Below are 27,381 nucleotides of genomic sequence, written 5' to 3' on the forward strand. Positions count from 1 at the left end.
TTCCATTCATATTCATTTTCACTAGTTACATTTGGCTCTCTGTCACCCTGCTTTAACTTTCTGTTTTTAGTAATTTTTATCACTTGACAAATAGACATTTTTTTTAAATTCTTTTTCTATCTTAAGTGATTTAGAGGATATAAAGTCTGTTTTCTTTCTATTAATGGTTACCTTTACACTGTTCCAGAATGTACTTAAACCACCTTTATTTTTTATCTCTAATTAACAATGTCAAGAACAAGTTGTATAGATATAAGATCATATTTAATACACACTTGGGATGGTGAAAACGAATCTCTAATTTTTCTGAAAGAATACTGAACTTTAATTTTTACTGGTTGTTTTCACTCAAGGGTGATTTGCACGCTCTGCCCCCTGGGGGATATCAGGCAATGTCTGGAGATGCTTCTGGTTCTGAGGGGAGGGTTGCATACCTGGCATCTAGTAAGCAGAGAGCACAGATGCTGCTAAACAGCCCACAGTGCACAGGACAGCCCCCACAATGAAGAATTATCTGACTCCAAACCATCAGTAGTGCTGAGGTTGGGAAATTCTAGCTTATGCTTTCACTTGCTTACACTGGCTAAGTAAATTTTACCACCACAAATACTTTTTTTTCCCCTCCAATTTCAAGATTGAAAGCAAAAAGAAAAAGAACTGCACATATTCTATGCTCTTTTAAAAGTTTCTCTTTTATAATTTGTTCTGTTGAAAACTCAACACTTCCCCTTTGAGGAAACATCCTTGTTATTTATTTACTTCGCCCCCACCCTTCTCGAGCGTGCTGCTTGGGAGTTTAGGCATTATCTGAGGGTGGCCTCTGTAAGGGATACGACTCCCTTCACAGATGCAGACTGACTCATATGAAAATACAGGTGGTGTCAGGAGATTCCTAGCCTCCTGAACTCCAGCCTTCCCTGCCTTCTGACTTTCTTATCCCCACTTGGACCTGAACCTCCTGTTGGGGCAGGAGGCAGACATTCCCTAACATCAGAGGAATATGTGTATACACATAGGGTTGCTGCTCCTGGGCACTGACACTTCCCCTCAGGCAGAGCTGTTTAGGCTGTAATAATATACTAACTTCATTGTTTTTCCCTCAAGGAAAGAGGAAATATAATATGGAAGTTTAGAGCTAGATTGTTATTAAATTATTTTCATTACACATCTTTCAATAATTGTTATTAGTGATAATTATTTAATTAACCATGTTTTAGTACAGTAATTCTGAACCATAGCTACACATTAGAATCACCTGGGGAACTACTTAAAAATACTTTTGGGGGGCCCATTCTAGACCAATTAAGCCCATATATCTGGGCATAGCAACAAGGCTGTGGTGCTCTTAGAGGCTCCCCAGCCAATTGCAATGTGCGGCCAGGTTTAAGAACTCACTGGTTTAGTGGTTGTTCCACTCAGCATCAATTTTTTTATACCAACACTCCCTCATTCTTGACTTCTCAATTTTACTCTTCACAATTCTCTTCTGATACTGTACACAAAGATAATATCACTGGTTGCCTTTACATATGAATGAGGATTTGGCAGGTTATTGTGTTTAGATTACGATTTTTATCTTCCTACCTATGGTTAGAACTGTGTGGACATTGGTCCTTTTTCTTTCTGAGTTGCATTTTAACATGAGTTTTTACCTGCCTTGTTTCTTCTGTGATATTTTCTGTGTCCCTGAAATTCAGTGACTTATGAAGCTATACCTGCGTTGGTTCCTTTGAACTTCTAGTAAGCACCAGTGGGTTCCTTTGATGATGAGACACAGATTTTAATTCATTTCAGGATCATTTTCTTCGGTTTCTTCTATTTTTTTGTGCTTCTCCTGTGTACTTGGTCATATTCTTCTGGAATATCTATCCCACATATATTGTAATGGTTCCTAAACTTGTTTACATATTAAGTTCACCTGGGGAACTTTTGAAACTTCCCAAGTTCCAAGTCACACTCAGTCTAATTAAATCACATTCTCTGGGAGATGGAAAACAGACACTGGAAGCAGTCAGAGCTCCCAGGTCACTTCGATGTGCAGACAACTTTGGGAACCACAGATGTGTTGGGTTTCCTGGATTTGTTTTCCATGACTCTCTTTTTCCTTCATTGTTTTTAGGTGTGCTCCCCTGTGCACCCAATGTAAGATTCAAAAATGCTCAAAGACCATGCCAGCCTGAATTCCTCTCCATTTGCTCTCCAGATCAGGTAATTTTATAGCTCTCTTTCTTTATTTTTTTGGTCACAGTTCAAATCCTAAATTACACTATTGCTTGGGTTTGTTTCTTATCTCTGTCAATATCTTCTTCAATGGCGTGCATTTTCATTTCTTATCTTGGTGCCATTACTTACATTCAGGATTCCCTTTTGCTTAGAAACAGTAATTGTCAAACTGGGTTTGGAGTCATATGAATCCATTCCCAAAGGTTTAAATTTAGTTATTCTGGGATTCAGAAGGCCTCAGAAATATTTAATACTCTCCAGGTCATGCTAATATGTAACCAAGATTGAGAAACTCTGTCCTCAGGCCTCCTCAGGTTTCTTACTAGCCTATTTTTTGTGTGTGTGCTGATAGTAGTTCTCAAATTGTGATTTGTATCAGAATCAGAGGGCTTCTTAAAACAAAATTTGAGTCTGTCTCTTCAGACAAAAGTTCAGACAGTCTCTTCAATCTGTTTCTAACCTAGTGGATCTGAGGTAAGAACGAAGAATTTGCATTTCTAACGAGTTTCCAGGTAATGCAGATGCTCTCTGGAGACCTTACTTTAAGAACCATTCAATCAGGATACAGTCAGGCCAGAATGATTGGGCTCCTTCCCTTCCCTCTCATGATCTATTGGATTTATCTAATGTGTGTATTTTGTATGCATGCATGTTAATTGGAGATTTTGATAGTAGGACATTATTGTCATCCAGGTATATCTGAGTCTTTTGGCGTGTTATTTGGTGAGTACTTTGTATGGCAAGTTGTAAGAAAAAGGTGAAAAGAGTCAAATGGAATATACTTAACCAATTAGACACCCTCCCATCCCAACTTTACTTTGTAATGTTTTCAGTTGCTATGATTGTGGAAAAAGAATGGAGCTAAAAAGGCTGGAAATTGGGAAGGTTATTACTCTGTGGGTAAAAGCATAAACTGTACGTCTATTTGTGCAATATTACTCCTTAGGGTTGACCCTGTAGAAATGTGCTTTCTGTTCCCATGATGCCTCTGTGTATCTCCTGGTTGCCAACATCTTAAACCTTTTACGAACTAAAGGATCTTTGTCTTTTGGGAGGCCAGGGTTGCTTTGGCATGATCATGCTTTGGCATGATCACACCAATTACTGACTTGATTGTACTTTTAAATTTAGCAATGGCATTTTTTGCTTCAATGAAGTATTATCTTCCCTCTTCGTGACTACCTGTTCTAGTTTTGTAAACACATTAGCCTCTTGGAATATGCTGAGAAAGTAGCTAAAAAGTTTAAAAACTGTTTAATTTTATAGTAATTTTCTTAGGAAGACATTAGCTCTTATTTCTCAGTCTGGGTCCTCTTTTGTGAGCTATAGAAAGTTTGTCTTTTTTTAAGTAAATTTTCTCCCTCTGCTTATACTTTCCAAAAGAGTTTTATGCTTTTCTAAAGCTAGGGTCTGACATGGGTCTTGTCAGATTCTGTGTGTACTCAGTTTCAAATCTCCTAGCCAAAGGGGAAAGTTTATTTTTCCTTTGCCAGTGTGTACTTGAAGCAGCCTGGGGGTATAGGGTAGATGCCAAATTCAGAGGCTGTGTATCAGGAGGCTATACCTCTCAGCTGAAAAATTAATGATTACTGATGACAGACAGGAATTGCCTGGGTACTGCTCCATGTATTTGCCTAGTGGAGGCCCACCGTACCAAAGGTGGGTCAGAAATCACATAGCTCTGGGTTATCTGATTAGGATGGCCACTGTGTTTCTATGGTTGCAGGGGCAATTGTGGGAGTCCTAGGTTGCTGACTGTCTATCTGCCTGTCTTAATTTCTAGCCATCATTCCTCCTAGTCAGTGCGTATCTTCATTTTAGGTGAGCTGTTCCTTTATGGGTGGAGAAGAATAGGAATAGTATGAAGATCGCCAACCTTTTTAGGTAAAGGGCAAGACAGTAAATATTTTAGGCTTTCAGGAGATACTGTCTTTGTCAAGGCTACTCCTATCTGCTGTTTTATTGGAAGTCAGCCTTAAACAATACATAAATAAATAGGCATAGTTGTATTCCAGTGAAATTTAATTAGAAAAACAGCCCATAGTTTGCCGAACCTTGAAATAAACTGGTTTGCTTTCCATGCAGCCCACCTAAACTTTATCAATCAAAAAGTCTTCAAAGTTTCTTATGTCCTTTCTTTTCCCAATTTATAATTTGATACAGGATTTTCTTTTATTTTTATGTTCTATTTATCATTTCAAAGATGATAATGGAAATGAGTCAGACACTTGTCCTCAAATTGCCATCTTTCCAGGAATCCCCAATGCCTATTTTTTTTAATGTTCAATATCACATTCCATGATAAAGACCTTTAATGTTCTTTAGCTCCACATTGATATTTCGTCTCAAAAAAATGAACACCAGTATCTGAAGCCTAGTTTTTAATTTTCTTTTAAAGAATTCTCTTCTATACTTACTTAAGAGCAAAAAAACCCCACTGTTCTCTAGAGGCAGCAAGGTTTGTGTGAAGCCTGAATTTCTTGGCTTGACTCCATTTTTTGCTGTTGGAGAAAGATCTTCATAGCTAGAGAAAAGTAAGTTTCTTTCCAGATTCTCGAACTTAGAAAATACCAGCACTTGAGCCTCATTCGGGGAACAGTGAATACTCAAAAATCTCCTCCTCAAGGTCCTATCTTCAATAAATTTTGAACAGATGCAGTTTTGGGATCTCCCTGGGTGGAAATTCAAGCAGTAAATATAAAATAGTTGCTCTGTTCTAGACACTGGGGTTATCTCAGAGGTATGGATTGTAGTTGCTAGCTTCTAGGAATCAATTGTGAAATTAAAGGCTGAGATATTTGGCAGTTATATCTGATTGATTGGTTCATTCCTTTTCTCAGTATACATTTATTGAGTGCTTATTATATGTCTGGTCCTATTCTAGGCTCCACAAACACAAAAATTAAGACGTGGTCCTTGTATAGATAATTGTAGTCAATTGGGGAGGAGAAATAGGCAAACCACTAATTAACGTGGAGAGTGTGAGGAGTGCTATAATGGAGCAAGTCACAAAGTATGATGAGGGGACTCAGCCTTTCTGGGGGCAGGTAAAATTCAGGGCAGACTTTCAAGGAATAGATGAAGTTGAGTTTATTTGGTTAAAGGATCAAGATTGTCCAGCCAGACAGAGAAGAGTTGGCAGAATATGCAAGTCATGGAGCAGTGAAATCACACAGGGGAGCTCAGAAAATGGCATGTAGGTGGATCTTCAAAATGTCCACACTTAATGTTTGCATTCTTAAATACTCTCTGCCAACTCTAAGTGCTATAGTATGGAGTAATTGGAAACTGAGATTTCACTTTTGAATTACCTGTGCAGAGAGAGGGTCTTAATTACTATGTCTTCAGCACCTAGGACAGTGCCTGGCACATAGTGGATCAGAATGTTTGTTGTTGAATCACTGATCCTTTAAATAAATGTGAAAAAATGAAAAAATAAAACCAAGTTCTCAGGTTTCAGGTGATGACGTGGTTTTGACATTCTGTACTCAGCCTTGGTGATGCAAGTAAAGATGGTTAAGGGACACATGTAGTCAACTCTGTCTCATTAAATGTTATGAAAATTTTGGGTGTAACACTGTGTCTTCTGTTTCTCTCACAGCCCCTTTATACACACACACACACACACACACACACACACACACACACACACACACAGCCTGTCACCAAATATATTGTACCTATCTTTGAAATAGAAGCTGAATCTAGCACTTTTCTCCTTCTCCATCACAGCCAAAGTCACTATCATCATAGATAACTGTTACTCATTGTAGTCACTAGTCCCTGGTCTCTCTGCTTCTATTTGCCAGTGAGCCTTAATGATACCTTCACTACCAGCAGCCAGAATAGCCTTCTAAAACATACATCAGTTCAGTTAGCCCTCTGTCCAGTACCCTCCAGTGAATCCCCATTGAAATATGAAAACCATTTACCATGGCCTACAAGCCCTATTATAGCCATGCCCCATCTCTCTGACCTCCTCTCCTACCACTCTCCCACCTTTCGCATAGGACCCCCAGCCATTCTAGGCTTCTTGCCATTTCTTGAACACATTAGGTATATCCCCTCTTCAGGGCCTTTGAACTTGTTTATGCTTCTGCCTGGATTGTTCGCTCACATCCGTCAGTTCTCTGTATCAGTGCCAACTTGTCAGGCCATCCCTGATCTCCATGTAAAATAATATAAAATAACATGTCTGGAGGTGACAAGAGTTCTAAGTGTTCATCTGTTTTACTTTTTAGTGAACTTTTCCTCACTGTTACATAAGTTTTATGGGATCATCGTTTGTTTCCCAATAATAACTATTGACCCAAAAACCAGAAAATTTTATTACAGAGTGTACTTTTAAACTTGATGATGGCTGGGATCTACTATGGGAATTACTCTCTACTCTGCATGAAAAGGAAGCAGAACACAGAGTTGTGTCATAGGGTAGCTCTATTTTTAACATCTTAGGGGGATGGGGTAACTGCGTGATGGGTATTAAGGAGGGCACATGTTGTGATGAGAACTGGATGTTATAGGCAGTCGTTGAACACTTCATCAAAAACTAATGATATACTATATGTCGGCTAATTGAAAATTTTAAAAAAGGAAAAAAAGGAACACAGAGCTGTTTCAGGAGGGGCCATACGGTTCTCCCTCAGAAACTTAGGCAGGGGTTAGCTGGGACAAGGTTGAGCCTCAAAAACTGTATTTTTAAGGAATGCAGGTGATATAAAATATTCTTTCTGTAAGCCTATAATAAATAATAATGGGCTAACATTTGTATGTCAACTGTGTTACCTAGGAAGTAAGTGTTCTACGCTTTCCATTTTGTAGATAAGGATAAGGTACAGAGAGGTAAAAACAACTTGCTTTAAGTCTTCCTCTGAGCAATTAGCAGAACTGGGATTTAAACTGAGTTGGTCCAGCTCGCTCAAAGTCTGCCCAATCCCCTCACTGCTTTTCCTATGAGGGACAAGGAACAAAGAACGTCTCCCTGGCTCCTGCCTCATCACATGGCCAAACCAAATTCAGTCTCTTAGTTGGTAAGTACTGCTTGTGGCACCATATTACAAGCTCTGTCTTAGCTTCTTCACTGAAAATAGACTCCCCACTCTTTCAGGAGTGCTGGGAGTGAACTGTGTGAAATATAATAAAATGCATTCATTCACCATACAAATCAGCCTTAAATGGGGCAGAAGGATTGAAGACCTCTCCCCGAGTGAATGATTTTGTAGATTATTGATTTGGGCAGCAGTTTATTTAAACATTAAAACCTTGAATGAAGTAACTTAGCCTGAAGAAAAATGTGTCAAGTACAGTCCTTGTTATAGCTAGTTTCTCAGCCTCTGAGGACTTTGTAAACTGTCCAGATGTATTTATTTTCTAAAAAATATTTTCTCAAGGAAAAAAGGATGGATTTGGAAAGGGAGAGTGGGATTTGTCTCTAGAAATGATAATCTGTTTGAAAAGGAAACTTTTGAAAGGGCTTTTTTTTTCTTTTTCCAGAAGCATTCTCTGCTTTTCGAGCCAGTCAAAAAACATTAGATGTTGTTATTCACATTCTGAAAAATGTAAAATGCTTCCCTCTCCCTTTCCTGTAGCCTGCATCCCCTTCATCTTTCTTTGTTACAATTGGTACATGGACTTGGTATTCTACCAAAGGAGCTGGAAGAGATGGAAGTACTAATTAATGGGAATAATTCTGTGCCAGTTTAAAACTTGGGGGGTAAGATGGGGGAGGAGCAAGGATAGTTCTAGTCTATGGGACCCCCAAATAACAGTAAACAAACATTAACGCTACATAGTTTTGTACAGTTTGAGTACCATTACACATATTTCTTTTTTATGACAGTGCCACCGACTGTCCCCCCAGTTGTCTCACACGTGTTAATCATGGCTTTCCAACTAGCATGCCACTTTCTCACAACAGGGCCTTGTAAAGTTGAGAAGTTGGGATCCCAGTTCCACCATTTGCCATGGCTGTGTGAATTGGGCAAGTGATATCCATAATTCTCAGTTTCCTCATTTACAAAATGGGGATAATAATGAAGGAATAAGAAGAATCAATATTTATAAATTTGCTAGTACAGTGCCTCACATTTTTTTACCTTCATGCTTATCTAAGGTCATCCTAAGCTTTCAGTGAATTATTGTACTAGTCTATTTTAACTACTTTGCTGTAAAAGTGGCGTCACTTGAAGAGAATCCCTTTCAGAATTATCAATGCTTAATTTCCAAGAGATGGAATGAATGAGGAAGTTAGAAAGGAGGAAAACACCAAATGGATTAAGAACATAATGTTGTTTATGTCATGGTGATTACTGTAGGGGTTCAGTGAACATCTTTATTTTTTTCTTAAAGATTTTATTTATTTGACAGAGAGAGATCACAAGTAGACAGAGAGGCAGGCAGAGAGAGAGGAGGAAGCAGGCCCCCTGCCGAGCAGAGAGCCTGATGTGGGACTCGATCCCAGAACCCCAAGATCATGACCTGAGCCAAAGGCAGAGGCCCAACCCACTGAGCCACCCAGGCGCCCTCAGTGAACATATTTAAATTAGAGGCTCTTTATATGTATTTTACCATCTTAATCCAGACTAGATCCTTGTTAAGAATAAAAACACAAAGCAAAAACAACCCCAAGTTGGAAAGAATGAATTGCCAAGTATGTAGGTCATGAGTTCTGCTATGTCAGGAGCAAGGGTTCCCTGCTGTATTTTAAGACTTTGAGATTTCAGGGGTAGGGCTAAAAGATTGGAATCATCGAGTAAAATGCAAAACCATTCCACATACTCATTTCTCACCCACAATAAGCTGGCCCTTATCCCTGCTAAGGGATTTGTCTTTTGTCCTGGATCCCCAACCTAGAAGTTCTGATTGGCATCTGTTTCCCATATCAGAACATTTTCCTGAGCATGTTCCCAAAGTATGAATACATCACCACTAGACCTCCTCCACCCCAAAATAGGCCCTTAAAAATTATACCGAAAAATAAACAACAAATGAAACAGATGCCTTCATTTTTTTTTTAAAGCAACAGTATTTTGGAGTCAATTGAAATGTGGTGAAATATGAATAAAGTCTGTGATTTAGTTAATATTGGTGTCCTGATGTTAATTTCTTAGTTTTGACAAATATATCATCGTTATATAATATGTTGACATCAGGGGAAACTGGTGAGAGAGGAACTCTTTGTACTATCTTTGCAATGTTTTGATATCTAAAATTATTTCAAATAAAATGCATATTTTAAAAATGAAATTTGAGATAATGTAATCTGTTTCTCCCACTTTAGATAGAAAGAAACTGAGTTCCAGAACTCAGAAACTATAGTGACCAAAATCCCGATTTTATGACTTCTCAGTTCTTGTTGGATTTGAAAATGTACTTAGAAACTTCCAAATGGTTAGTTTAACCAATGAGCCCCTTTATAAAAGAAGTTTTTCATTTTTGCCATTCTGTGTCTATGTTCATAGACATTGTTAAAGTCCACCGCATGGGGTCTAAAGGAGTGGCTACACTAAAGAGTCTGAGGATGAGGATAAGAAGTAGAGTCTCGAACACAATATCATCTGGCCTAAATTCAGCCCTGTTCTGTAGTGTCATCTTATTATGATATGGGTCCTAGAATTGGGGGTCATGTGGAGTTAGAGGTCAGACCCTGAAGATAAGTGCAGGTATGGGGGGGGGGGCTCTCAGGAGCACAGACTTTTCAAAAGGAATACCAGCATTTTGATCCAAAGCAATGTTTCAGCCCTAGTGAGTACACCTGGGCTGCTTGAACCCGGATTGGCAAAGAAGCCCATCTCTTGGATTTGTTGAGTTGGGACTTTGATGTCTTCTATTGGCTATTCTGATTTCTTACACCTGGTCATGCCCCTGCCTTAAACTCCTGCTATGCTCCCGGGCTTTAGCATCCCACCTGCTGTCTCCTGGCTTTCAAACCCCCTGACTTTCCCACTAGTCATTGGCTTTACCTTTTCCACCTGGCCTTGACAGCTTGCACCAGCCCTGTCCTGCAATGCTTATTGGCTCTTCCCTAGTAAATAACCATGGACAGTATGTGATCTTGTTTTGAGACCAGCCTGCATTCTCAATCAGAATCTGAGCTTCTTTAAAAGGATCATACCTCACTTATTTTCTTGAACCACATCATCCTACTGCTGGAAAACTTTACCACAGATGGCTTGGAAGTTGATTTAGCATTGATGATCCCCTTTATCTTTTTCCATGACCAGTAGCTAGACATGAGCTCATCTTCGTTCTGGTTCTAAATGAGAAGAATCCCTGTGCCAAGAAAAATGGGAAGATTAGATTTAGATGATAGTGGTTTGAAATTGAACTCTGCCAGGGACCTGGCCTCTTGGAGCTTCAGTTTTTTTCATCTACGAGAGGATGTTATTTATTAGTAGCTCAAGATTTCAGAAGAACTATACCGAATGATAGTCCTAGTCATTTCCTCACAGAAAGTGCAATTAAATTTTCAAATAACACCATCAGAAGTGAATGGACCTAGGAATCTTACTGGTGCCCCTTTCTCAGTTTAAGAAAAGAACAGTTACTGAGTTCCCAGGAAATACCATATTGCTTGAGGAGATTGTGGAATTAATGAATAGAAGCACATTCTTCAATTTGATCCAAGGATCTTCTAGGACAGCCTCCTCTTCCAACTTGTGTTAATTCAGCCTGAAATGTCTGGGCATTGACATTCTTGCTGTGACATATCTCTGAGCTAGAATACAAACTTTATAAAGAGCATGATGGCAATTTTGTTTGAAACTTGCATATGCAAGACTAAAAGGAAATATGCTAGGATGTTAAACAGTGGCTATATTCTGGGATTATGGGTATTTTTATTCTTTTACATTTTCCTTTTTCTCCAATGCATATATCGCTTCTATAGTGAGAAAAAAACAAATAAGTAGTATACAAGAATATTTTTGAAAATCTCAGCACTTAGTGCTGAGGAAGAAAGGAAAGTGGTAAGAAAGGAAGCAGAAGGCCTTCTGTAAGTTATGTTTTTGTTCATTCATTCTTTCAACAAATGTTCATTGACCACCTAATATCAGTCTTTGAATTCTGTCTTTGTCAGATGTAAAAGTAAGTCAGAAACGGAAAATAAAGTCAGGAAGTTGACCTCTAGTAACTCGCACTTCAGCAGAGGATGTATACAATGTATGTAGTTTCAGAGACTGTGCATTCAAGGCCTATGAAATCCCCACACAAGAAGCCTTGGCTTAAATAAGATAAAGGTCACCTTGGGCTTGTCAGAAAAAAACTTCATTAAAGAGGTGACATTTGATTTGGGCCATGGAGGAGTAAGTAAGATTTTGATAAGCGAAGACAAGAGGCAATCATTGGTCTTTGTACTGGTTTCCTTTTCCCTGCCTGTAGAAAGAATGTAGAGATGGAAACTCTAAACTTCCAGTGGTGTGGTGCTCACTTCGGCAGCACATATACTAAACTTCCAGTGGTGTGAAGATGGGCCTGTGGAGATAGGAATAGAAATGAGAAGCTTCTGGAGAGCAGGAATTGTACCCTCCTTGTCTTTGTATTCCCAGTGCACCAGACTGGCTATGTAGTATCTCTGTGCACATTTAGTAAATGAACAAATAAATGACCAGTGAAGTCCTAAGCAAAGTGTTCAGTAGTAGTGCTGGAGGAGGTCATCAAGAAGACATGACAGCAGGTTGCCTCTGAGCTGGACCTGCGCAGAACCTCTTGTCCTCTCCCCTGTTCTTGGAATATATGTTCTGCCCACTGTTCCCACAGTGGGAGCTGTTGCACCACTGCCATTCTGGTGCAAGCAGCCTTCATCTCTCCCTGGAATCACTGCTGAGATCTCCTACCTGGTCTTTCTCCTTTTGTGTTTGCCGCCTACAGATTCTCCACAATATAGCACCTGGAGTGATCCTTTTTTAAAACATAAATCAGATCATGTCACTTCTTTGCTCAAAACCCTTCAGTGGATCTGTATCTCACTCAGAGTAAAAACTGAAGTCCTTACAATGGCCCATAAGGTGTTACATGATCCATACACTTCCCCCTACCTGATTCTTCATCTCCGACTACCCTCCCCAATTTCTGTTCTCCAGAAGCACATGACATTTCTTGAGCATGACTGGTTCTCCCTGTGAAAGCCCTTTGCACTGCCTGTTTCTTCTGCTTGGAGATCTGCATGGCCATGCCCTTTGCCATCACATTTTTGATCAAATACCACCTTCTCTTTGAAATTTGCCCCATCCTACTCTTGGAACTCCCAACTCTTCTTATCCTGCCCAGCTGTAATCAAATTTCAGCATATTCTGTTGAATATTACGTCCGTTGTTTACTCTGTCCCTGTTCCAACATAGCTTCCATGATAACAAAGACCTTTGTGCTTTCTTCACAGATACACACCCAAACATCTAAAACAATGACTGGCACATGGAGGGCAACTCAATAAATACTCATTGAAGGAATCAGTGATGTCTTCCCATACTCCTTCCTCTCCCCCTGCCCCACCCACCAGCCAGTCATTCATCAGATCCAGTTACTTACACCACCCCTTTTCTAGCGGGTTCACTCCACTCCAGCTACACCCATTGCTCAGGCCCGCATCATCTGTCACCTGAGCTCTGTTCCTTTACTGTCTTCAGGACCAAATCTCTCCTGAACACTTCCAGTACTTCCCCTGAATTCATTTGCACAGTTACCTCTTACCATGCTGAGTTCCCAGACTTCAGTCAGACCCTCTTGCCCATATGATAACTCCTTAGCTTGACTCCTGAGGTCTTCTCAATTACCCTTCCAGTCTTACATTCCAGCATCTCTCCTCCCCTCCCAGGAACCCTCTCTACAGTTCCTCTTACTGTCAGGTAAGCTTACCTTCAGTCATTCAATGGCATGTTACCCTTATCTTCTTCTGCTTTAGCACATGCTGTTCCTTCTCACTCAGTCTTTTTTCTGCTCTCCTGTCTGTTCCCCAGAGCCTACTTAATGCTTCGTGGTCTGGATCCGTGCTGTGCTCAAATAGCTGCTTTCCACATTCAGCAGGGAACTCTGGCCAATGGTATATTGGTATATTTTAGAAGATATTGCAGGGAGCCGGGAATAAATGCTCTGCTTAAGGTGGGGGGAAATGAAAGTACCTAAAATGCTGTGAAGGATTAATTTGATCTCTTTCTTAAGGGATTTTTAACCCTCTTGGCCTAAAGATACCTCCCCATCTGACTTCCCATAATACTTTATTATCTGTACCACACAAACGACAGTTTTTATGTATTACCCTATGATGGCTTTTTTTTTTTTTCCTGAAACCCCAAAGACATGCATGGTCCTATGATGGCTTCTTAAACTATTCTTGTAAACAATTTAATCACATATTGCCATTTTTTTTTTAAGATTTTATTTATTTATTTATTTGACAGAGAGAGAAATCACAAGTAGGCAGAGAGGCAGGCAGAGAGAGAGAGAGGAGGAAGCAGGCTCCCTGCTGAGCAGAGAGCCCGATGCGGGACTCGATCCCAGGACCCTGAGATCATGACCTGAGCCGAAGGCAGCGGCTTAACCACTGAGCCACCCAGGCGCCCACATATTGCCATTTTATTTCTCATGTTTAGTTTTGCTTTTTTGCCCTCTGTAAGGTCAGGAACCATGGCTTACACTTCTGACTATCCCTTAGGATAACTATCAGAGCTCCTTATACAAAGCAAGTGCTTGTTAACGTTTGCAATGACAAGTAAAACTATCATTACCTCCTGGCCACCACATTGGATACTAATGAGGGGGAAAACTGCCTGTGTTTTCAACTGTGCCATCTATACCTTAGGAAATCCCAAGTCTGAACCCTGATGGTCCCATTTTACAAATTTTCTTTGAATTAGGATTGTATAAGTAAGCCCAAATCCCACTTCAGGCTAATCTTCATGCTGGTGATTGACAATTCTCCAAGGGACTAATTTTTCAGGAACACCACATGCCTTGCTTGTGTCAAGAATTAGTCCCAGGCTCTTCTTCTCCCTGCCCTCTACCAAAGCCCAGTAGGGACTTTTGAGGAGTAAAAGTAGGAGAAGGGAGTGAGGAAGAACAGAAAAGGGCAGTGGCAGGCATGAGTCTGCTGGATGCAGGTTCAAATCTCAGTTCTACCATTTCCTAGATGTTTGATTCAGGGCAAAGTGTTTAAGCTTTTTGAGTCTTGATTTATCCTCAGCTTTTAAGTGATGAAGAATTTGTGTCCACACTCCATTTATAAGGATTAAATATAAAGCATCTAAAATTGTGCCTGACCCAGGGTAGACACCTAGTGAGTGAATGGCACCTGATACGTGCTGCTTTTTTGAGTTTCCAAAGTGTGACTACAGTCATGACAACATTTATTACTCATAATAACCCTGTGAACCAGGTAGGGTGCAATTACTGTGCCTCTTTTATAGATGAATAAAAGGAGGTCTGGAAAAGTTAACTGGCTTTCTTAGCATTACTCAGAAATGTCATGACTGAAGGTCGCAAATCCAAATCTTCTGTTTTCCAAACCTGAAACACTCTGATAGATTATCCTTGATATAAATAAAGCAATGTCTTTAAAGTACTTAGAGACTGAGTGGTAAAATATTTTTACATCAGTTGCAGGTAACAGCATGGTGGTTTTTGGGGGGCTTTTTTTCCCCCTGGAGGGAGAGAGAAAGTTGGGGGGTGCAGAGGGAGATGGAGAGAGAATCTTAAGCAGATTCCATATGCAGAGCCTGATGCAGGACTTGATCTCACCACCCTGAGATCATGACCTGAGCTGAAATCCAGACTCACAATGCTTAACCAACTAAGCCACCCAGGTGACCCCAGCATGGTGTGTTCTTTAATTAGATCTCTGTATTTAATCAGTTCATTTTATAGAAACTCATAAGTGGATATTATTTTTGAGACAGAAGGTTTATTTTTTCCTTTCAACACCTTATTCTGTAAGTTTTGTCACCAACTCAACATATAATAACCTAATGCATTTTTTATTTTCTTAACAAAAATGTAAGGAATTTCTTTATAAAAAGTCGCTGAAACTTTTTTTTTTTTTTCCTGAAGTGGGTCTCCAAGGAAGCAAAGAGTTGCCAGACAATTACTTTCTTCCCCCTCCATATAGGAGGCAAAATGTAGTCTTATTAAAATCCTGAGAATGAATTCACTTAAGCTCCCCACTGCAGGATGTTTTTCTGACAAGTTCTGTCTCGAAAAAGTATGTTGTACAACTAATTAAGAAATTATTTTGACAGGGTGAATGTTTTGAAGCTCTGTGTTGTACACAACCTAATATAATCTAATTTTCTCCCAGCGAAACAAAATATGTGGATTAAAAAAAAAAAAAGCATGGTCAGATAATATCAGTAATAGGAGTGCCTCAATTTCAGCTGAGAATTCAAGAAGCAGCCAGCCAATTTGTCTAGGGAAATTTGCTCTTGGCTAAGATGGTATAAAAGGTCTTACCCCTGGGCAAACCATTTATTTTAAAAGTTTAGAAAAAAAACATTTTTTCATTGATTGTAAGATTTTTCAGAGTTACCATTTCTGTGTGAGAGGATGCAGGATGGGAGGTAAATGGCTTGCTATTTAGAGGAATAGCAAATTCGGAATGTTTTAGGGTATTTACAATTAATCTCCATTCTGGGCTTTAAGCATATTCTCGGTTTGATGCATATTCCAAGAAAGATGGTAGCTAAGTCAGGAAATCTATAAATCCCAAGCTGACAAACCATCCTAATTTTTTTGTGTGTGTGCATGTATATATGTATGTATGTGTATGTATATATGTAGTGTGTGTATATACCTGTATGTTTATGAAAATGACCCCAATAATCTAAAATCTTTATTTTTCCCTATTGCTTTTGTGACTGTGTCATGGTGCTTTTAGAGTGCAGGTGAGAAGACATGTGATAAGATGAATACTTTAACAAACAAGTGATACCAATAAAATGAATTTTTATATTAAAACTTTTATAATTTTCCTTATAAGAAATGTATTCTAGAAGTATGTATGTGTGCACGTAGGGGACTTATCCTAAATTTTACCTAATAGTGCAAAGAACAATGAAAATCCTCATACACAAATGAAAATAACACTCCCTGTAAAAAGCTATTAGGCTCTCAAAATTATGAATACAAAATAGGTGAGGATAGGGGCGCCTGGGTTGCTCAGTGGGTTAAATAAAGCCTCTGTCTTCAGCTCAGGTCGTGATTCCAGGCTCCTGGGATCGAGACCCGCATTGGGCTCTGTGCTCTGTAGGGAGCTTGCTTCCTCCTCTTTCTCTCTCTGCTTGCCTCTCTGCCTACTTGTGATCTCTGTCTGTCAAATAAATAAATAAAATCTAAAAAAAAAAAATAGGTGAGGTTATTTCCATGTTTCAGAAGGAATGAGTAAACCTATTTAGAGAGGCTATTCTAGGTCTTCTTCTATGTTGTATAGGACACTGATTCCTAAATACCACTAAATCAAATGGAATGTTTGTTTGTTTGTTTGTTTGTTTGTTTTTTCAAGATCTATTTCTTGGGGGGCACCTAGATGGTTCAGTTGGTTAAGCATCTGCCTTTTGCTCAGATCGTGATCTCAGAGTCCTGGGATGGAGCCCCCGTTTAGCTCCCTGCTCAGCGGGCAGTCTGCTTCTCCTTCTATCTCTGTACCTTACTCCTACTCATTCTCTCTCTCTCTTTCTCTGTCTCTCATATCTCTCAAATCTTTTTTTATCAGAACGAGAGAGAGAGAGAGAGACCTGCAGGGGATGGGGAAAGAGGGGCAGTGGGAGAGGGAGAGAATCTTAAGCAGACATTCCCCTGAGCACAGAGCCTGATGCGGGGCTTGATCCCACAACCCCAAGATTATGATCTGAGCTGAAACCAAGAGTCAGATGCTTAACTGACTGAGCTACCCAGGCACTTCTCAAATGGAATGCTTCTTGTTTTTTAATTTTATTTTTTTATTCACTTTTTAATTGTGTTATGTTAATCACCATACAGTACATCATTAGTTTTTGATGTAGTGCTCAATGATTCATTATTTGTGTGTACAGCATGTGCCCTCCTTAATACCCATTACTGAGCTACCCTATTCCCCCCACCCCCGTCCCTCTGAAACCCTCAGATTGTTTCTCAGAGTCCATAGTCTCTCATGGTTCATCTCTCTCTCAAATGGAGTGCTTTTTAAAGATAGCTGTACCACAAAAAGTATCATGTCATCTGCAAAGAGACAGAGTTTGACTTCTTTGTCAATTTGAGTATCTTTTATTTCTTTTTGTTGTCTGATTGCTGTTGCTAGGACTTCTAATACTGTGTTGAACAACAGTGGCAAGAGTGGGCATCCTTGTCCTCTTCCTGATCTTAAAGGAAAAGCTCTCAGCTTTTCTCCATTCAGAATGATATTCGCTGTGGCCTTTTCATGGATGGTTTTTATGAATTTGAGGAATGTTCCCTCTATCCCTATACTCTGAAGAGTTTTAATCAGGAAAAGATGCTGTATTTTGTCAAATTATTTTTTTGCATCAATTAAGAGGATCATATGGTTCTTGTCTCTTCCCTTTTAATGTGTTCTATCGCATTGACTGATTTGCGAATGTTAAACCACTCTTGCATCCCAGGAATAAATCCCACCTGATAGTAATGGATAATCCTTTTAATGTACCATTGGATCCTGTTGGCTAGGATCTTGTTGAAAATTTTGGCATCCATATTCATCAGGGATATTGGTCTGTAATTCTCCTTTTTGATGGGGTCTTTGCCTGGTTTGGGGATCAAAGTAATGTTGGCCTCAAAGAATGAGTTCAGAAGTTTTCCTTCTGTTTCTATTTTCTGAAAGAGCTTCAGGAGAATAGGTATTATTCTTTCTTTAAATGTTTGGTAGAATTCTTGATGGGAATCCATCAGGTCCTGGGCTCTAGTTTTTTGTGAGGTTTTTGATCACTGCTTGAATTTTGTTACTGGTTATTGGTCTGTTCAGATTGTCAATTTCTTCCTGTTTCAGCCTTGGTAGTTCATAGGTTGCCAGGATGGCATCCATTTCTTCAAATTGCTTAATTTATTGGTGTATACTTGTTCATAATAATTTCTAATCACTAGCCATCAGGGAAATTCAAGTCAAAACCACATTGAGATACCACCTTACATCAGTTAGAATGGCATAAATTCATAAGGCTGGAAACAACAAATGTTGGAGAGGATGTGGAGAAAGGGGTACTCTCTTACACTGTTGGTGGGAATGCAAGTTGGTACAGCCACTTTGAAAAACACTGTGGAGATTCTTGAAAAGTTAAAAGTAGAGCTACCCTATGACCCAGCTATTACACTACTGAGTATTTACCCCAAAGATACGGATAATAACGAAAAGAAGGGATACGTGCACCCCAGTGTTCATAGCAGCAATGTGTGCACAAATAGTAAATGTCCACAATAGTGAAATTGTGGAAGGAGCTGAGATACCTTTCAGCAGATGAATGGATAAAGAAGATGTGGTCCATATATACAATGGAATATTACTCACCCATCAGAAAGGATGACTACCCAACATTTGTATCAACCTGGATGGAACTGGAGGAGATTATGCTAAGTGAAATAAGTCTAACAGAGAAAAACAATTATCATATGGTTTCACTTATTTGTGGAACATAAGGAATAACATGGAAGATACTAGGAGAAGGAAAGGAAAAATGAAGGGGGGATATCAGAGGGGGAGACAAACCATGAGAGACTATGGACTCCAGGAAACAAACAGCGTTTCAGAGTGGAGGGTAGTGAACACTGGGTGTTATATGCAAACAATGAATCATGGAACACTATATCAAAAACTAATGAAGTACTGTATGGTGACTAACATAACATAAGAAATAAAAAATAATGAATAGTGCCCCCTCCCCCGAGTAAAGTGGAGGCTTCCATTGGAAAAAAAAAATTAAAAAGACCCATATCTTAGCCAAACCAACTGAGTCAGAGATTTTCTTTTAAAAGGTCTTTTAATTTTTTTTTTTTTTAACAGAAATGACTTAGTGATGAGAGAATTAAGGAAAAGAAAATAGTGTAGAAGGATTGTGGTTTTCTGGATTGGATTATAGAATATGATGCCAAGGGAGAAGTAGACTTAAGGGGAGGGAGATGCATTCAGTCTTGGAGATGTTACATTTGAGGTGCTCACAGGAATCTAGATGGAGATAGCTGGTAGTTTATTGTGACGTGATCTGGAGGTGGTTAGACAAGGCCAGGTTAGAGATGTGTGTTATGGACTTGTCCATTATTCTTTTTTTTTTTTTTTTTTAGATTTTATTTATTTATTTGTCAGAGAGAGAGAGTGAGAGTGAGCATAGGCAGACAGAGTGGCAGGCAGAGTCAGAGGGAGAAGCAGGCTCTCTGCGGAGCAAGGAGCCTGATGTGGGACTCGATCCCAGGACGCTGGGATCATGACCTGAGCCGAAGGCAGTTGCTTAACTAACTGAGCCACCCAGGCGTCCCTTGTCCATTATTCTTGATCATTTAAGTAGCAGACTTATGAGCAAGGTCCTATATAAGAGCATAGACAAAGAAGATTGTGGTGATCTCTAATTCATAAAACATTTCTGATTATCTACTATGTGCCAGGCATTGAACCAGGCTCATTTATATCAAAATGAGTAAGTCCTTCCCTCAATAAATTCACTGTTTAAGTGGGAAGAAAAGCCCACTATTGAATATATTGGAGAATAAGAAATTTCTGCCTAGAGACCTAGAAGGAGTGGCAGAAGAGGGGGCATCTTGGAAATCCTTAATATTTCAGATAAACAAAATGAGGGATGAAGCAAGAGGTAAATACTCTCAGTGATCAAGGTGGTTTATCATGCTTGGGAAAGGGGGATAAAGAATTCTCAAAGCCCTTCTACCTTAGGATTACCAGATTTAGTTCCATCTAGCTACCCCAAATCAAACCAACCCAAGCCCAGGATGCCCAGTTAAATCTGAATATGAGATAAACAATAAATAATTTTTAATGTAATTATGTCTCACCCAGTATTTGGAGCATACCTGTCATTAAAAAAATTGTTTATTTGAAATTCAAATTAACCTTTATATCTTGTATATTTTTTCTACTTACATGATTCAGTAATGATTACTTTCTATATTATTCTTGCTGTTATTATTATTATTATATTATTTTTTTAAAAAGATTTTATTTATTTATTTGACAGAGAGAGATCACAGTAGACAGAGAGGCAGGCAGAGAGAGAGAGAGAGAGAGAGAGAAAGAAGCAGGCTCCCTGCTGAGCAGAGAGCCCAATGCGGGACTTGATCCCAGGACCCCGAGATCATGACCTGAGCTGAAGGCAGCGGCTTAACCACTGAGCCACCCAGGCGCCCTATTATTATATAATTTTGATAGTGCTTTACAGCATTAAAAATGTTTTCATAACCCTATGACAGGGCTAGGCACGCTGAACCAATATACCTTTTCACTGGAGAATATGTGTGCACTTAATGATGGTGTCTCCATTGACAGAATGTTCTCCGAAATCATAGTTACATTTCTCATGATGAGATCCTGTTTAATTTCATTTGGTAGACTAAGTATTTTCACATAACTATCTCACATCCAACCCTAAGAGGTTGGTAGGGCAGCACTTAGTACATCCAATTCTGTATAAAAAACAGCTACAGTAGGTTCAGTGACTTCTCCAAAGTGACCCAGTTTGATCATGACAGAGTGAAACCCTAACCCATCCCTACAGACTCCAACTCTAGTGCATGCTTATTGGCTTACACTATCCCTAAAGAAAAATTGTAAACCCATCATGTTGAAGTAAGCCTCTGCATTCTCGGATTTTACTTTATGTAGGAGCATAACCTCTAACTTATATTTGAACAGACTTAAAAGAACAGTCTAAAAAGTTTAAAGTAAATAGACTTTAAAAGGGGCAAATGATAACAGACTGATGTAAAGGGGGTGAATAAGCAACTATATTTACAGAGAATTAATAAAAACCATTGGAAACTTCCAAGTTTCTTGTAAACAGCTGCCATTAATGAAGCCTTGAAACATTCTTTGTAATTTTATGTTGATCACTAAATGTATTCTATTCTTATGACTTCCATATTTGGGAAAAAATCATTTGCATAACACAGTATATCCAGTTCCTTGGTGTCTGTAAACTTGTAAATAATTTCTTGAATTAGAATGGCTCAAGAAAAGAGCCTAGTTTGTAACTGAAAATTTAATAGGGCATAGATATTTATGTAATCTATTACTATATATTTGTTCAGTAATATATTCCCTATATGTTTTATGGGATATGAATCTGATCTCTCAGTCTAAATTGAGGTTAGTAAATCTATCATAACAAGGATACTAGATTGTTGTTAGAAGAACATGAAGGCTTTTACTCTTATGTTTAATACTTAATGGTTGTTGGGGTTTTTTTTTAAGTTGCTAAAAATAGGAGCCCTGTTAAGTAGGTAAAGAACCCTCTTCCAAGGCTATTCTCTACATTTCCCATCACCAGCCACTGTTCTTCTATTAGTTTCTTTCTCTGCCGCTTTTAGCTCATGCTCGATAAATGATACCTGTATTTTCATGTTAAATGCTATGTTCTTTTTTAATTTTATTTTTCCCCCTGTTTTATGGAGTGTTATGAAAAACTGCTCACTTTAAGGAATTGACAGGTCCATTAACAGAGAGCTTTATGTCTGAGAGTCCAAGCAGTTAGGCCTTCTGGATATTCAGGAAGTGGAGGGTGTCAGACCAGTCATTTTTATTGCAGACTAAAATGATGGCTGCAAGGAGATGGGCTCACATTATCACTTTATATAAATCACCCAGCCTGTCTTTCATTTCTTGCCTTCCCTTAGAAATTGGAAAGCTCAGAGCTTCTACACTTCAAACAGGAAAAGAACAGAAAGCTTAGGAGACTTTGTCCGGCGTAAGGTTCCTTCAGCCCAGCCTGTTTCTCAGGGTACCAAGGGACCTATAGGAAGACGTGCTTGTCCCCTCTAATTGTTTGCAAAGGGTATGTGTGTCTCTTAAGCAATCAGGGATTTTGTAACCTGACAAACCTGGTTTATAAATCTTGACCTTGCCATTAACTAACTGGGTGACCATAGACAGGTTTATATAACCCATTTTTTTTTTCATCTTTAACATGGTGACAGTAATGACTCTTTCTAGTTACTCTTCTGATAGAAAAGGTCAAGGTGGCTGGGATCCTGTGCTCCCCATCAGCTGTAAGAGTTTGTTGATGAACTGCAGAAGAGGCATTCCAGGAAAATTCACGTTGTTTATGACCATAGCCGTAAGTGGAGTTATACCCTGATGAGCTGAAAGCTTCGACAGCCATTGCTCCTCTGTCCAAGGACCCAGAAAAAAATGTAGCCTCCTGAGCTCCTTTACCCCCTTACCTGGGTCTTACTCCTCTGATGGCAAGAAAAGGTATGAAGGGATGCCTAGGTGGTGTGGTAGGTTAAGCATCTGATTCTTGGCTCTTGGTTTTGGCTCAGGTTGTGATCTCAGGGTCATGGGATTGAGTCCAGCATCAGGCTTCACACTCAGTGCAGATTCTACTTTAGACTTTTTTCTCCCTCTCACTGCCCCTCCCACTTGTACTCTCTCTCTAAAATAAGTTAATAAATCTTAAAAAAAAAAAAAAGATAAAAGAAAAGCATCCCCCTCCCCACAAGTTAGAGCAACACCAGTCTAACCTGCCTCCCTAACTCCAGGTCCCTCTCCTGAAATCCACCTGATCTGTCAAGCTGGAGGTATGCCAAAGTGGGAGCAGTCCAGGCCCATCTGGTAATACCAATCATATGGACCAAGGCCTTCCACTCAGAACATTCAAGAGGCTTAGAGATGCCAAAAGAACCAGGAGAGGAAAAAGTTAAGAGAACAAGCCACGTGGTTGAAAACTCTTTGCCCGACTACTGTGACCCAATCCCATGTTCTCCTTCCCATAGGGTACAGCAGAGTCCTCAACCTCAGCACTGAGGACATACGGAGTTGGATAATTCTTTGTTGTGAATGGCAGATAAGGGCACTGTAGGATGCTTTGCAGCATCTACCTCTGATGTAGCCTCTACCTATGGCAGTTGCACTCCCACTCCCAGCTGTGACAAGGAAAATGTCTCTAGACCCCAGGGAGCAATATTATCCCTGGTTGAGAAACCTACTGGGTTAGAGGGAGCAGCAGATCTTGAAATCTCTCTGAAGGTTGGAATAAGTCACTGATCCCTATAGAGCAAGATTAAAGACAAGAAGGAAAGGACCTTACACAGGGGCTGGGATGTAGAAGGGGCTCCATAAATTTAGCTTTCTTTCATTCCTCTCTCCCTGGAGTGGTTACTGTGGTGTGCCACCATATCCCCACTTAAGGACCAAGGCACTCATTCTCCCAACTCCAGGAAACACTGGCTGCTGCCAGCTAACAGCTGAGTATCTCTGTGGGGACTGCTGTCCATTGAAGGTCCTGCCTCACTCAAGTTATGTCCCCTTCTGGGGAATAGCTAGTACCTAGTCATTGCAGGGATGTCAGTCCTTGGACCCCTTGCCTGGATCAGGAGTGTCCCTGAAGGGCCATCTCTGCTTCATAGCTCCTTATGGGATCGTGGGATCACTTGAGATTTGTGACTTCACTGTTTGTGCATTGTTTGTACTTCTCTCTGGCCCAGCCTACATCCCTCGCTCCTTACTGTAAGCTTTCCCTAGTCAACTTTCTGCCTGTAAATCTTTGCCACAGAGTTGCTTTCCCAGAGAACGCCCCCTAAAACACACTCCTTTTGTTCCAGGCTTTATGGGAATCTGTCGTTTTTTAAATGAGATAATGCAAATCAAATCCTTCCTTAGTATTGTCATAACTGTGCAATAAATATTAGCTATTGGTATTATTTATGAGTTTATCCATCCCATTATTTAAATTATCTATATCTAAGACTTCATCAGTCTCTGTGGGTCATGGGTTTCTGAGGCAGTTGTACCTACAAATAAACTGTATATCCTTTTCCCCAACTATTATACCTTTTGAGATTCATGGAGGCTAATTCATTCTCACAGGGGTTCTGGTAACCATATCTGCTCATACTGATGTTCTCCTAATTTTATAAATTTTGATCAGAGGTGGTAATCCCTTTTAAAATGTCACCAGTAAGCACATTGAGACAGAATCCTGAGGGCCCACAGCAGGTTGAGAGGGAGGGTTTCAGACTGCACTTGTGAACAATAGGCTTTTTCACTTGCCAGGACAAAAGTTCTGGAAGGCTCATCTTTGCATCTCTTTCCTTCTCTCCAACACCATTCCCTACCTCTCACATCACAGGCCTTCAGTAGTTGGAGACCCAGGTGCGGTTGAAGGAGGATGAGTTGGCTCAGAAGGCAGAGAAGTGTTGTTCAGCTGAGGGGCAAACACAAAGCTTCTCTTCTTAGAGAACATGAACTACAAGCTTCTCAGTGAGATACCAGAAGGCACGAGACCATAGCATAAATACAAAACCCTTCCAGAATATGACCACAGACATCAGTTTGTGGAACATCTGTACTTGCTACGTGTGCTTGCTACATTCAGGAGGTTTTTCTCTGATCCATCTTTTCTAATTGTTTTCTGATGTCCCACTAAGAAAGGACAGACATTAGCTCCATTTTTCATGGAGACACAGACTAATTATTCCAACTGAAAGGGCAGAATTCAAACACAGTTCTGTGTAATTTCAGAGACTTCTCTAAATGAAGTTTAAAGGTTTAAAACCTCTTACATGGTCTGACCAGAACATTTTCTATGAAAACTTACGGAACAGAATACAAAATCTTGTGAAATTTTAAGACAAATTGATGAGAGCGTCAAAAAAGAGAAATCATACCGATGGGGGCGAGGGGAGGCAAATCATGATCAGTTACCTATTTTGGACTCCAATTCCACCAACTTTTCACAGGAAAATCCATTTTCTCCATCTTGGTTTTCTTGAAGAGTAATTTGCTCTATATACACTTCCCAGCCTCTCTTCTCTGTTTTCCCATACCCCCACGGGCTTAGAGTAGACCTGTCTGATTAGTAAATGTGGAAGGAGTAACCAAACTAGTTCAGTTCAGCAACACCTCCATTCTTTGCCTTGCAAATGCCCCCTACCTTTTTAGAGACCAGGTCTCTAAACTATAGAAGGTCCTATAGTTTTCCATACAGAGTCTTTTTCCTGGGCAGGCTCTCCTGTCACAACCAGGTTGCTAAGAAGCCTTCTTAGCTCAGGGTGCAGTTAGCTGGTCCACTGGACTCTCACCTAAGCTATATTCTTTTGCTCTATAGAGAATATGAATTCTCTATATTCATCTGTGAGGAGACAGAGTGATGTTCGGCTTCCATCTTTTTTCTTTTTTTTTTTAAAGACTTTTTCTTTATTTATCTGACAGAGATCACAAGTAGGCAGAGAGGCAAGCAGAGAGAGAGGAGGAAGCAGGCTCCCCGCAGAGCAGAGAGCCCGATGTGGGGCTCGATCCCAGGACCCTGGGATCATGACCTGAGCCGAAGGCAGAGGCTTAACCCACTGAGCCACCAGGTGCCCCTCGGCTTCCATCTTGATCACTCTTCTGTTTCTCAAATTGCTCACAGCCTGGCTGAAAAAGGAGGCCATTTTATTGCAGGCTCCCTTGCAGTCTTCAACATTTCTGATTGCTAGCAGTATTTGGGGGGAAGCTGGAGATGTGTAGGTATGTGTACTGAACTTGCTTTTCCTTTGCTTGACCCTAGCCTGGGAGTTCCTCCTAAGCAGAGAGTCCGTTTCTGATTTCTTTCTCTCTCATAATCTTCCTCTTGCTAGAGTCCACAGCAAGGAGCTAAGTGAGAAATTATTATCTACCTATCTTAAATTTCTTGTGTGTAGAAAAACGGGTCCTTCTCATGAAAATCTGCTCTTCAGAGACAGTCTGGTTGTATCAAAAATGATATTAATAAAGATGACATATGAAATTGACCATTTTCACAGGGCACCCATGGTAAGTTTTTGTTGTAACTGACAAACCAGGTGCAGAATATTCCATGTATAATTTAGACTCCTTCCCTGTGGGCTGCTCTGCTGGTTTTGTATATAACCTCAGTTATTATTGCCATTAAGAAAAGATATTTTAGGGACAAACTCATTTTTTGAATAGATTGTTATCTCAAATTAAAAAAGATTACGGGAACTGGCAATCAATGCAGCCATCTAATTGCTATTCCTCCAATTAAAAATTAATATACAGAAAGAGCTGCCTGGAACCAATTGGTCTTAGGATAATTCTGAAATGAGGGGGGAAAAAAATAACCATTTAAAAGCAGCGGGCTTGGGTTGGTGCAGGCAGGGTTTGTGGCTCCTCATTTCCTTTGCATTCAGGCTGCAGGGACCAGCATGTTCCTGACCTTGTGCCTGTAGCCGCCACACCCAGGGCTGACTGGAAACAAAGGAGCGCTGAGCTCCTGTCTCATTGTTCCTCCTCTGTTAAAGATTTATGTATAAAATCACTTATTTGGTGATGTACTTCAGAATAGATGGCAGGTGTCATTTTTGTACAGTGCATGTCATTTTATCGAAGCTGTGGAAAACGTGTGTGATGGTGCTTGTGCTAAAAATGTTCCTCTGTTCTTTGAGGATGTCAGTGATGCCGTCCCAGCTTGTTCTTTTCTGCAGAAGTTCATTTGCTGAGCAGTGTTAAGATAGATGGGGACCAAGGAATATGAAATCAAAGGAAGCCTCTTGTGTCTTGAAGACAGGACATCCTTCTGCTTGGTTCAAAATAAGCCTCTTTAATCTGAAAGAGTCCTACTTTGCATTTTGAGTGTAACAGGGACTTAGTTTTAATTGGAAACAAATCATCATACATAGGTGCTTGTAAATATATATGTGTGTCTGTGTGTGAGTGTGTGTGTCTGTGTGTGTGTGTGTGCATATGTACGAATGGACAGAAGTACATATGTATATGTGTATTAAATACAGTAGATGGGGAAGGCTCATCAGGTCTCATCAGCTCTCAGGAAGGAGGTGGGTTTTAGTGAGAAAGAAGCAGCCCTTTATTGATTAGAGGAGGGGCTGTGGGTGGAACCCCTGGGAATCCACACCTGTGATCCTGGAATGTTACTGGAGGTCCTCCCGCTTCAGGAAAGATAAATGATAAGAGCTGGAGAAGGTACCCAGAAAGAGCCTGAGAGTGATTCAAGGGACAGGCAGCTGATTAAAAAAGATGAAACTGTGGTGTAA

General features: G+C 40.0%; 1 long non-coding RNA gene across 2 annotated transcripts in view; it reads left to right on the forward strand.

Moving 5' to 3' along the window:
• The first annotated feature begins 2,129 nt into the window (after positions 1-2,129).
• The window catches only part of LOC309866483, a 128,721-nt gene continuing 103,469 nt past the window's right edge, over positions 2,130-27,381 (forward strand). For both annotated transcript variants that reach the window (XR_014312713.1, XR_014312714.1), the window contains exon 1: positions 2,130-2,208. This is a non-coding gene — a long non-coding RNA (uncharacterized lncRNA). The remainder of the gene's footprint in view (positions 2,209-27,381) is intronic.

This window comes from Mustela nivalis (assembly GCF_964662115.1).
Source record: "Mustela nivalis genome assembly, chromosome: 6".
Lineage (NCBI taxonomy): Eukaryota > Metazoa > Chordata > Mammalia > Carnivora > Mustelidae > Mustela > Mustela nivalis.